General features: G+C 38.6%; 1 protein-coding gene across 7 annotated transcripts in view; it reads left to right on the forward strand.

Annotated features, from left to right (window-relative positions):
* Positions 1 to 12735, forward strand: part of SOX5 (SRY-box 5) — a 640197-nt gene that overhangs the window by 249266 nt on the left and 378196 nt on the right. Inside the window, exon 1 of one of the 7 annotated variants that reach the window (XM_027659224.1) lies at positions 6843 to 6890. The exons of the other annotated variants lie outside the window; for them this stretch is intronic. The gene's annotated coding sequence lies outside the window, so the exon portion shown is untranslated. Of the gene's footprint in view, positions 1 to 6842; positions 6891 to 12735 lie in introns of those variants that run through there. 7 annotated transcript variants of the gene reach the window in all.

Here is a 12735-nt window from a genome sequence, read left to right on the forward strand (position 1 = left end):
TCTTTAAAACCAGGTTGACATGAATTGTATGGGAGTAGAAAGATGAGGTGAAAGACTGTGTATCTTGGGGAGGGAGATTATAAGTTTTGATAAAAGTGAACTTCTTACAAGTATCTTTTGCACAAACAGAAAAAACCAACATTGTGGAAGCATGGGTGATGTACCAGAAGCATTATTGTTCATATTCTTTGAGGAACTGTTTGTTTTCTCCTATTATATGTTATTATCTGATCTCAGCAATTACAGTCTCTCCAGTGGAATTTTATGAATGTAACTAAGATTTATAGGGTGCTACAGAAGAAAAACATTTTTGAAGTTGTCAAACACTTCCTGTTATAAGACTGTAAAGTGTTGAATGCCTGCCTTAGGCAGATTTATTGATTTATTTAAATTCACTGTTCCCTAGACATCTGCTTTGGTCACTCTCATAGAGAAGGTGCTGGGCAAGGTGGACCTTTGGTCTGACCTCACACTCTCCTTCTTGTTTGTTTACTTTTGTTATACTGAATCATATGAGAGAAAAAATTTGGTTCACCCATTAAAAAAAAAAAATAAGGGAAAAGAGAAACTAGTGAGCTTTTATTCAAATAGTCTCAATACTCTACAGCAATGAAGCAAAGACAGAATTTTCCAGGTGATTGACTGTGCCTTTGCCATGACTTTTGAGTATGTGCTTTTGAGAGATGCTGAGGTAGAAGTGTGGGAGTGAAGGGAAAGATTTGGTCTTGGATGGTGACGATTTGCATCAATACTGGTAGACAAGAAGAGTGGGTCTGAACTGAAAGAGGAGTAGAGAAAAGAAAGTAGGAAGGATTTAGGGGAAAGGGCAGAACAAGTACATTTTATCAGGAACGTGGGATGGATGCCCTTTTGCTGGCATCAAATGTCTCTGAAACTTTGGTGGAAGATTCCTTGTGTAGGAACTACACAGATATGAGTTCATTTTTGTCCTTGGTTATGTCATTAGCAGAAGAGCAAAGGTACAAGAGGTGGAGCTGGAGGTTCTGAGCCAGATGAGGAAGATGTCAATGGCAGCGTGATAAATATGGTGCAACTGCTGTTTTCTCTGTTTGCCTTTTTGAAAAATGTAGGAAATTACACACACAAAAGCTCTGTTAAAATAGCATTGCTTGCAAAGTCAAGCACTCTTAATTACATTGCTGTGTAATTTCATTTCACGATTCCTGTATCTGTACATATGATACAGTCCACAATTATATGATCACGTACAGTTTTTCTTCTGCACAGAACCTCACTGACCACACAGAATGAAGATGGTCAATTAATGAGCAGCTGTTCAATCTTTCATTATTTCTTATGTGGAACACTATTCTTACAATTCGGTCACGCATCATTCTTGCTCTGAAGATAGAATTACTTACTTTTTCATAGTCTTTTGTGTGGCATTGTTGAAGAGAACATCTCAGACAAGAGGGCATGGTCTTAAGCTGTGCCAGGGGAGGTTTAGGTTGGATATTAGGAAGAAATTCTTTACAGAGAGGGTAATCAGGCATTGGAATGGGCTGCCCAGGGAGGTGGTGGATTCTCCATCCCTGGAGGTTTTTGAGATAAGACTGGATGTGGCACTTAGTGCCATGGTCTAGTAACTACAGCAGTAGTGGATCAAGGGTTGGACTTGATGATCTCAGAGGTCCCTTCCAACCCAACTGATTTTATGATTCTATGATTCTATGATTCTATGATCTAGGTACCTCAAACTTGCACTTTATCTTCACAGTAGGTGTGTTGGAAACCTGAGAAAAGGAAGTGTCTCAGTTTTACAGATGGGAAACTAAGAGGCAGAAATTTTGCTCATGTGGGGAACCCAAGACATATGAAGATACTAAAAGTAATCTAATTATATATATTTCTTTCAATAGTAATATTATAATATTATATAATATAAAATATTATCTAGCATTTCATATATTTAGAGTAATGCATCACATTATTCAGGTTGCACCTGTGAGTGATGTGCAGAACAACAAAGAAGTTTTAAGTCACATGCCCAGAAAATGAGGAAGACGCAGTTAGGGATACCTGGGAAGGTCCAGTTACACAGGGGACCTTACACAGGCTTTGGCAAGGAGGGGATCCAACCTGCTCAAGCAGGATCCCCCTACCTACCTGCTAATGTAAGCTTTTGCTTCCTTCCTTTCATCCCTTACCTCATTCACAACACGCTCCACAGTCTGCAAAAAATGAACCAAGGCCACATTCTCACTGACAACCCAGGCTTGATTTGTTATGCAAGAAGATTTGTTCTGTGCCATGGTACAGAGATCTTGTGGAAAAAAATAATCTGTGATCCCACAATTAGTTTATTGCAATTAATCTACGTGAAGGGGCTAAACAAAGGCTGTACAGGCACTTATTGTTCTTCGTGTTGAAACTTTTGAGCACCAAATTTTGAAGCCTTTGTAGCATTTTCCATGTATATCGTGTATATCTTTTCAGACTAGACACAGCGGTTACAAAACCTTCTTCTCCCTTTCATCTTCCTCTTCCCTTCGTTGGCCTCCACACCAGTTATCAGCTGATGTTTTTATTGTTTCTTAGTTTTTCTACTTTTTACAGCTCTAGTACAGATATTTCAATGTCCTGTAATTTATTCCCTCTCTAAATGGCAATTTTCTTGCTGCTGATTTGCTTTCAGATATAATGCCTAAAGCAGGCTGTCAACCATTCTGAAAGTATATGATTCTTCTCTCTCAATATCATGCAAGCCAAGTTTGGCTGGAAGGACAGGGGAAAACTAAATTGTTCTCATAAAAGAGAAAACATAGCACTAATATATCTTTATACTATGTTCAGGTATCCCCTTTGTGTTATTAAGGGGACTCATGATCTCGTGTGTTTTCTCTACAGGGGATCACATTAATTTATATTTATAAGGTCTCCTGTAATAGATGCTTTCCAGAAACATAAAAGTGAGTCCAAAACTTCTTTGGATGCCATCAAACCAGAAATAAGCACTGCATAGTATTATCCAGCAGCCAAAAAAATAAAGACCTCAGGATTCAAAAAATTAATGATAAAATTGTGTGCATTAACTAGAGGCTGACCCTGCCACCCTTGTGGAGCTCCCGTGATTCCAGTGCAAGGGAGCTTTGTAATCAAGCACTGTTGAAAGCTTGACTCTCCCTGAGACAGAGAAGGCACTAAGACATCAGGAGTGTGGATATATTTTTGTATATACAAATATTTAAATTATTTGCTACGACTCAACAGGTTGCCAGTCCAGTGCCCTGGGAAGGTTGTTGTTGGTCCCTCTCTGGATGTGGTAGCTCATCCCAACTGCAAGGAAATGAAACTTGGTGTAGTAAAATCATTTAAAACTGAGTTTTGTTACCTTCTAATTGTAGAGGGTTGAAATTCATGTTTTTCTAACTTGGCTGGTGGACGCAGAAGATCTGAGTTTGCACTTCGACACTCAGAAATATCTTTTCACTTCAGAAACATGTTTTTGTTTTGTTTAAATTTAGAGTATAACTTTCATGTATCACTCTGTATTATGCATGTTTGCTTTTAAAGGTGTCTCAGTGTTCCATATTATACTAACAGTGTGGATGTTGACAGTTTGAAAAAGTCCATTGATTTTTCCACCTGTCTATCTTAGTGGTGCTTAATATCCTCTTAGATCTTGTTGACTGTGTTTTAGGGAAAACAGTGTGTTATTTGACTTTTTTTTTTTCCTCTCCATAAAGGACATTTCAGACAGATAGGTGATTGAATCCCGTAACAATAAAGGGATAACTCTGAGTGTAATCTAAGGTTAAAAGGGCAACAAAAATTAACTCCATTTCAGTGATTTCCAAGGTGTGTCTATCAACAACTTGAAGTCCAGTCTGAGACACCAGGAAAAGTCTCTTTCCATCACCTGAGGGACTTGGCTGAGCATCATCTCCTTGCTCTACCAAGGTGCATATTCTGGGAGGCTCCACAGGAGCTGTAAAGGCATCATCAGTCCAGGCTTTTCTCTCTCTTGGGAATTGAGGTTTTCCTACCAAAGGGCAAAGCTGGGCTTCTCACTCTTGCCTTCTACCACTTGCCAAGTGCTACCATATAATGGAAAGAAGAGTTGGGTCTGGAACAAGAGGTTTAAAATCTGAGTTCTAAAAACAGTTACAGCCTTGATGAGGGTCTGTATATTTAGTTCGCTTGTAATTGGTTTTAATTTGTCGCATCTTTTTTTAAAACACGTGTGATTTGAATCTGAATGTGGATCGCATTAGCTTTTGATTATAAAAATAAATAATATCGGATTCAGTAGATTCAGCAGTTTCTTTGAGAATGGTACTTCCTCAGCCCACCCAACAGGGGCTTTTTCCAGAATGAAGCGCTTTCAGCTTGTTAAGCCGTAACTAGGAGGCCATCACCTGGAGGACTTGAGTCATCTTCAGGGCTGAGTATGCACAGCACCAGCAGTTGCTGGGAAAACCTCTTTTCTGGGCTGTCAGCCTATCTGCCACTCGATCATTGCTGGGATGGATAGAGCTGTGGTCCTGGGCTCAGCGTAAAAGGGCTGGTTGCATATTTTTAGTAAATATCTTCAGATTCCTTCTGTTATATATTAGATCAGCATCAGAAAAAAAATACACCCCTTTATAGAAGGCTTAGAGTTGTGTTCCATATATTTCTGCGTTTTCCTTCACTTGTCTCTCTGTTTCTTTGATTGCTAGATGGAGCATTAGCAGCATAAATTTCTTCTAGGACCCAGATTAACCTACTGGAGCTGAACAGATCTCTTCCATAAGTACGTTAAATTTAGTAAAAGTGTAGATCATAAAGCATAGGGCTAAGTAATTAGGGTTTTGTCATGTGTTTTCAGGGTTCAGGAGAGATTTCAAAGTCAACTTATCCACCAGGTAGCAAACAAAAGTCTTTATCGTGGCTTAAAAGAAGACCTAATATAAATTTATATTAAAACTCCAGAAATGAATTTTCCAAAGAACATGTGGTGCATCTCTTGAAGATAATGACATTTTTTATTATGAAAAGTGAGCAATTGTGAGTAAAACAAGCTAAGAAAACACCTAAACATTTATTTACCTAACTGAGCTATTTTAAAGGCAGGTTCAATAGAGTATGTGTTTGTTAAATGCTGTGTTGTCATGTGTCTTTGAAGTAAATTTTTTTATTCTTGTATTCTTTCATTGGAGTGTCTTTTTTTTTTTCCTAAATGCACTTTCTTAATATTTATTTTTTTTTAAACACAGTGAGAAATGCTATTGACCAGCAAACTCTCAGGAAATCCTTTTTCTGGCCTCTTAATTTATTCCTGCAGTTTGACATAAGCTTCCATTTGTAGGCAGAAACCCTTGGCTATCAGCCTATAGATGATGCTCACATGTACAATCAGAAATTTAAGTTTTACTCTATCAAATAAGAATGTGCTAATGGTACTGACTCATTTCTGGGTCTGCATACAATCAAAATGTGGGGAGCAAATTTGGAAGGAACTTAGTGGTATTTTTTTTCCACATATCTGGAACCCATGAGTCAGTACTCCAACACATACATTTTGCTGTTTAAATAGAATATGCTATAGTTATTTTTTTATATTAAAAATATGGTTTATCATCCCGTAGAACTTCTCATCCATAAATCTCATGTAGGTTTACCAGTTAAGTAAGTAACTCATTCCTGGCGGTTCTTGAGATTCTCCTAGATCTCAATATACCACTGGTTTCAGCCTGAATTAGATGTTTAGCCTTTGATTCAGATGAACATTTATACTGGGCAAGGTTCTTGAAATTAAGTTCATACTTATGGGATTTCCTAAAGTGGGTTGGGATTTAAATACTCGCTCATTTTCCTTGTGAGCAAAAGCAGAATTTGGTCCCTGGCATCATGTGAGATCCTGGAGATAACTGTTCCAGGGAGGCTCAGTATCATAATTGAGTTAAAGTGTGTTTTAGATCCTGATGGGGAAAAAACCCACCCACCTAAACAAAACCAAACAACTACCAACCAGCTATCTATTTGAAGCCCTTGTTCAGTAATTCTTCACTGTCCTGAGTGACTGTGTGTTGAAGGTATGGCTGACTGCACAGAGGACCTTTTGAGAACGGGCTGATACAACATTAGAACCACAGGGCTTTCACGTTTGCTTGCCTTGGCTGTCGTCTTCCAGCAGTGTGAAGGGCAGAGAGGGGGAAGCAAAGCACTTTCCAGTGAAGGAGCAGCTCCTAACAGTGGTGGAATTTGTCTCATGAGGCTGGGGGTCAGTTTTTTGGGGATGGGAGGGCAGGAGTCTGCAGCAGCTAAATGCCGCAAAAACAGCATGGTGCAAAATGGAAGGAAAAAATTGCCAAAGAGGTCAGAAATAGAAATGAAGAAAAATCATCATCTCATCATAGGGTGAACACTCTGAAATTATTCTCTAACGATGAGTTTAATGGCATTTGACTGTCTGCAGGTTAGGTTGCTGTGCTCCCTGTTGTCAGGCAGCGGGGTGGGGGAGGTCGCGATTTCGGATTAACTAAAAAAAGATGTGTGTGTTTTGGAGGTGCGTGGGTGAGGCAGTGCAAATGTCAAGTTAAGTACTGGTTATAAACAGTCTTTTTAAACAGCAGCACATTTTCATTCAGATCTTTTTAGGTTGTGAAGAATACTGTATCTCTAGCGCATATTTAAAATATAGAAAAAAATCTTCCTGGCAGCGAGCTCGCCGTATCTAGTGCAACGTTCTCACTCTGTCTCTCTCTCTCATCCTCATCTGTTGAAAGAGTAAAACTTCTGAGGTACGTCTTCAGAAATAGCAGCAGTAGCCAGCGCAAACGTGCAGTAATTGATTTGCTGCTGCTGTTGTTTGCGGTTGAAGCAGTTAAACCTTCCCAAGCAAAACCAAGTCGTGCGGGCGAGGCTCCTGCGCTGTTGTTCAAACAGTGAGTTTTCTAACGCGGCTAATGGCAAACGATACGATGAAAAATAATAGCTTCTGGTTTTATCCTTCATTTCCATTTTGCACTAGAATGTATACTCAGCCATGCATATGCAGGCTATAATGTAGCATATTTAATCTTCCACTTCATCTCTGCAGCTTCTCTCCATATACCGAAATAGCAAGGACTGGAGTAGCTACTCTTTCAAACAGCACTTACTGTTCTTAGACGGGCTTTTTGTTGTTTTTAGAGTTTTCTGTTTTTAATCTGAGCTAAGTTTGAACAACTGTAATGGTGGGAAAATCTATCCAGGGTTCATTCTTTTTTACCACGGAATTGGCAAACCAGGAAGAATAGACTTTGTCATGTGCAAATATAGTGACCATAAATGGTGCTGGAGGCTTTCTCCATTGTCCTGTGACTTTGCCACGAGAGAAAGCGCGCGCGAGAAAGAAAGACACGTTTGATAGAGTTGTGAAGAACGCCTGAATGGCTATTGGGTGTTGGGCATTGTCTGGCGGTGACCTCAATTCGGTACAGTAGAGACCCTTGAAAGCACTGTCTGAAGTCACAATACCACTATTCTCCTCCGCTCCCCAAAAGGGATTAGTTAAAAGGGTGACGTTCCGTGCAGAGAGTTCCAAGTATTCCCTGAAACAAAGGGCCCTGAAATGTTTTTGAAGTTATTTTTAATTGAGTTGAACTAATTTAATAAAGGTCCCAAGAAGGAGGGGGGAAGAAAAAAAAATATAAAGGAATGTGATTGTTTTATGATTCCTCGCAGATGGAATGGACATTTATAGCATACTTCTTCTTTAGTCTTCCAGAGAACAGTAGCCCCATTTACAGCTACTGTTAGCAATTTAAAACTGCTCCAAAATGAAGTCTTTCAAGAAGTTGACAGCTTATAAATAAATCTGTCTGATAAAATTGAACATAAACTGCATCTGTGGTTAGTTTGCCAAAATTAATTCTACATTTAATTAGAGATAGCAGTCAAACATATTTAATAAAAAACAGTCTTGGAGAGTAAATCAAATGAAGTCAAATTTTAGCAGATGCTTTGCTTTTTCCCCCCTTTTTTTTCTTTTCTTTTCTTTTTTTCTTTCCTCCCAAGGAGTGATGAAGTGACCTCACCTCTATGATCCTCAGATATTTAGAAGAGCAGGCTGAGGGGAGGCCTGGGCAACCCATGAGATTATGTAGGAGAAGCCATGAATGACTGGCCTCAGACAAAGGGGGGTAATTATGGTGCTGCAATTTTTATTGATTTCTATAGTTAGGATTTGCAGCAATGTGGCTGTGTTTGCTGTAAATGTTGAAATGAATTAATATGCTAATTATTAACCAAAGAGCAAAATTTGGGTTTGGTCTGGATTTAAACTCTCTGCAGCCCCCAAGCTCAGGTGTGTTGGCATAGGTGGACTGGAAGTTAGGCTGTGCTGTGATTATTAATTATCAGAATTGTGAATGAAGTTTTATTGTCACATCTTGAAATCGAGGAACCAGGGCCCTGCATACAAAATTTATATTCACTGCTTTGCATTCTTTTTCACGTGCAGCTCATTCATGTCTCTTCAAAAATACAATTTAATAGGCTCCTTAGCTGGTGTAAATAGGTACAGCTCCCACTGCGTAAAGGGAGTCTGGCTCTTGGCAACAATTTAAAAAATACAGGGAAATAAAATAATTCAGTGTCCCAGTTCACCAAATAAAGTCAGAAGAACTGTATCAAAAGCATTTGATCCATTGCATTTTAAAATTAAGTGGAACATTTTTCTTTTATAATCCTCCCTCTCAAAGCAGCTATCTGTCTACCACCAAAAAAACCCAAACTTTATTTAAAGCCCAGACCTTGTATAGGAGATTTTAACCCACGCTGTAAAGACATTAAAAACTTGTTAAGGTTACTAGAGAAATCCTCTCTGCTTGTTCTTTTTATTTTTCTTTTTATGATATAGGAAATGACATGATTTTTTAGACATAAGGTTGAGTGCATGAGCTGATAATAGACTATCTTTCTTTCAGGAGTTCAGGTTGCTTTTGTATATTTTACATCCCAAAACAAATATTCCAGAAACTCACTGTTTCCCATGTGGAAAGTGTTGATTAGCCATAACTAAAGCATTCTTTATTCTCATTCCTTTTTTTTTTTTTCCGCTATCGTTATTTTCAAAACAGTTTAAAAGTTTGTAGAAATAAAAAAACTTAAAAAACATTCAGGAAACCCTGATAGGTAGCGTGGTTTAGATATCCCTGGAGGTCACGATTAAAACCTTATTTAGTTAACCTTGTTAAAGTTCTACTGTTACCAAAACCCCAAATGACCCAAATTATACATAGGAGGCCCTAACTGAGAAATGTGGAACATTTTTAGTACACTTTTTTGTTAACGTGCCGTCGCGGCAGCGCAGTCGCTCGCGGACTGAAATAAATATTTGTTTCTGCTTTGAAATGCACCAGAAAGGGATCTCTTTGCTTTCCTTTCGACCCTTAAATTATGAATGGTAATGTTCAGCAGGGACTGGTTTTTAATCCCGTTTATGAGGATATCATGCACGCACACATGTACATCTCATTCTAGGGAGGCTGCAACTTGCAAGTCTAACAAATCGCAGTGAGCCCAGCGCCTTAAAATAAACCGCAGCAGTGTTGACTTCAACTTTCTAGGAATCGTGGCTGAAATTTCCGGAGTTACTTATGGAATTTGAAGTCACTGCCCTTTCTTTTTAAATTTCTTGTGAGTTCAGATATAAAATTGAACAGGCAGCTCTGAAATGCTCAGCTCTTCTTATCTGAGCAGTGAAGAACTGTTTCCTAATTCCCAATACACTTCACGTTAGCCAGGTCCTCAATCCATAGCGCTGGTATATTCAATCTTGTCTTGATTTAAATGTTGGATTTGACCCTGCTGACATCTGTTTATGGCATATGTGTAGTTATTTTCGAGAGCACTCCTTGAGTGAGACAGTTGACTCGAGCGTGACTTCATATGGTTAATTATGCTGAAACAAAGGCGCTTTGCTGAATCAGAGGCTCCAACACTACTGTTTTGTGAGAAATATCCTTAGAGGTGTTTTAGGAATGATATATGTGCATATGCTCATTACCTGCAACACACATTCGTACGGATGTGGGTCTTTTAAAGAACAACTGATTCCCCAAGATCTAATGTATTTCTTTGAATATGGCCTAGTGATGATATATATCATTCTTCTTTTTAGCCTTCATAATTAGTTATTCAAATATTTCCTACTTACCCACATTTTAAAGTTTTCAAAGGCTTATCTTTTTTAATGTGATGTTCAAAAGTGCTCTGTGAAGGTCATTAAGACTAAAAATTGCCATTTTGAAGCCAAGCTAGAGATTTTACTCTTCACTTAACACACAGTTACGATTTGAATTTCGAAGGAAAAAAAATATCGCTTACATAAAGATGTCTTTAAAAGTAGAGCACCTCCTTACAGAAATTAGCTCTTGCTTTTAATTGCATATCAGTGCTTGAATCTGGTGTGGATTTCTGAAGTAATAGGATGCTTTGATGTTTTATTAAATATTTTTAAAAGGTGGGACTTTCAGAGAATTAAACATGCGTATTGTATTTCGTGTACCAAGAACAGGATAACTTCTTTTCAGTCACCAGTATTCAAGGAATCTAATAGGGAACTGTTTCTCCAATTTTTATAGTTTACTTTTAGCACTTGGTGTGTGATAACTCTTTTTAAAAAGGGATTAACCTAATGTAGGTAAAAGGTAAGGAGTTTCTTTATGTAAAACAAAGTGAGGATAGGCTTTCCTTTTTTACCCCCAAAGCGAGCAAGTCCATCCTGTGGTGAAGGACACTTTCTGCACACGCTGAAATTGTAGACAGAATTGAAAATCATAAAGTTTCAGTCATTCCTCTGCAAAGGAGCAGACAGCAGAATCCCTCAAGATTTTCTGATCTTCTGTCATTAAAATATGACTCAAAATTTCAGGAGGGTTTGGTTTATGATTTGGTTTGCTTGGTTGTTTTTTTAATAATTTGGTACTTGTCAATCACATCTAGTATAGAAATAATATAGCTCACTTAGGCTTTCCATTATGAGAAGAGAGCTGAGGATCATTAACAGCCACTTTCCCACTCTGGACTTGTCTTGCAGGACCTTTGGAATATGTGTTCCATTACTCCATCTCTTCTATCTGCTTCATTCTCTCTTTTTATGCAATGGGAATAACTGTTGGGTATCTGCAAGTCAAGAGGTATTTGCTGCTGTTTTCCTTTTACTGCTGTGGTTGAAAAAACCAAGAAGAGGTTCTTCATTGTGCTGTTCATGATGGGTACAGCTGGGAGTAGCAGTAAGAATCTGCCCGAACACTATGATTCAAATGTTGGATGAATCTTTGGTTTAAGTGTATCAGTGTCTCTCAAATGGGTGAAGGGGACTATTACACTGATAAATAAAACTGAATTGAAAGTGTTTGAGACTGCGCAGAAAGTCACTCCCCACACAGAGTTTCCTGTGTCAAAGGCATACTTTGATTGCTTTGTTTCTACAAGAAGCAAAGAAAATGTGAATGAAAGCCAGAGATATTATCAGTTATCACTCTACCTAGAGCCTGGTTTGGATATTTTGATAATAGTCTGAATGGAGTCAGTGAAACCATTTTAGGGGCAGATGATGCTGAGCTGGAAAAAGAGGGTCTCTAATCTGCCAAGCTTTTCAGGAAGCTGCACTTCAAGAAAATGTGCCTGTAGGTCCAATAGAACTTGAACATGATTGCTGTGTTATTCTCTCCAGAAAACTGGCTTTGAGTATTTTCACTGTCTTATTAGCTTTCTTTCCTGATTGACATAATCTAAAAGAAGTTGCCAGAAGGGTAAGAGAAGGTTTTAGGGAGAGGGCAAACATGCTGTTGTGCTGTTTTAGCCACTCCACCAATCGTTAAGCACTTCTAACTTAAAAAAATAAAAAAAGGTTGAAGATGTTTAAGTGAAGAGGTTTGGGCAAAGATATATAGCGAGTAGATTGACTCAGATGAGTTTGCTCCTCCTACTACCAGAAGATAAGGGGTTTTATGAACAGAGATGAATTACAGGAGGAGGCAGAGTAATATATGTAAGATTCATGCAGGTGCTGCTTATGCTGGATTTTCATCCTTTATCCTGTACTTTGCAGAAAAAGAAGTGCTTTGAGTGTCGGATGGTATTCTTTTACTCTTTTTAACTCTCTGACTCGTTGGAGTTCCTCAGGCTGAGAATCCCTGAGGGCATTAAAATGAAGTGGTACTGGCGGATAAACAAGGCTGGGGTATCACAGAGTAATGCCCACAGACTCGATCTGATGCTCAACATGATGTCATCCACACTCTTTGGGGGATGAGGAAGGTCATTCTGTGTCCCTTGGGCCTAAGCAGGTGTAATTAGAGAGTCAGAAAGCACAGTTTGTTACTGAGGACCTGGAGGCCTTCTCTGAGATTTTTATTTTCTTTTTCTCTAAAAGATGATTCAAAATCGGAAGAGGAAAAAGAAGTTCTTGAAAGTTTTACAGCTTTTTGTATTAAATTTTTGGTTGCATTTAGACTTGCTGGAACACTGCTGTTCCTGTATGTGGCACTTGAAAAAACAAGCAAAACCATTCCCCTGTAGCCCTGTTTCAGGGACTGTGGTGTTTACCTGCTCTGGTGATTGCTGACTAGCTTGGATGAAAGGGGAGGCAAAAAAGCAGTGGCTGCAGAGTTCTCAGTGATCTATCTTACCATCATTATAGACAGGTCACTAGTGGCAAGTATTCACAGGATATTATTGCTTAATGTCTCTAAATCAAACAAGACTGTGTCACAGAAATTAGTTAAGAGCATGATTTCA

The sequence above is a fragment of the Corapipo altera genome, unplaced genomic scaffold (assembly GCF_003945725.1).
Source record: "Corapipo altera isolate COAL_440 unplaced genomic scaffold, ASM394572v1 1, whole genome shotgun sequence".
Classification (NCBI taxonomy): Eukaryota; Metazoa; Chordata; class Aves; order Passeriformes; family Pipridae; genus Corapipo; species Corapipo altera.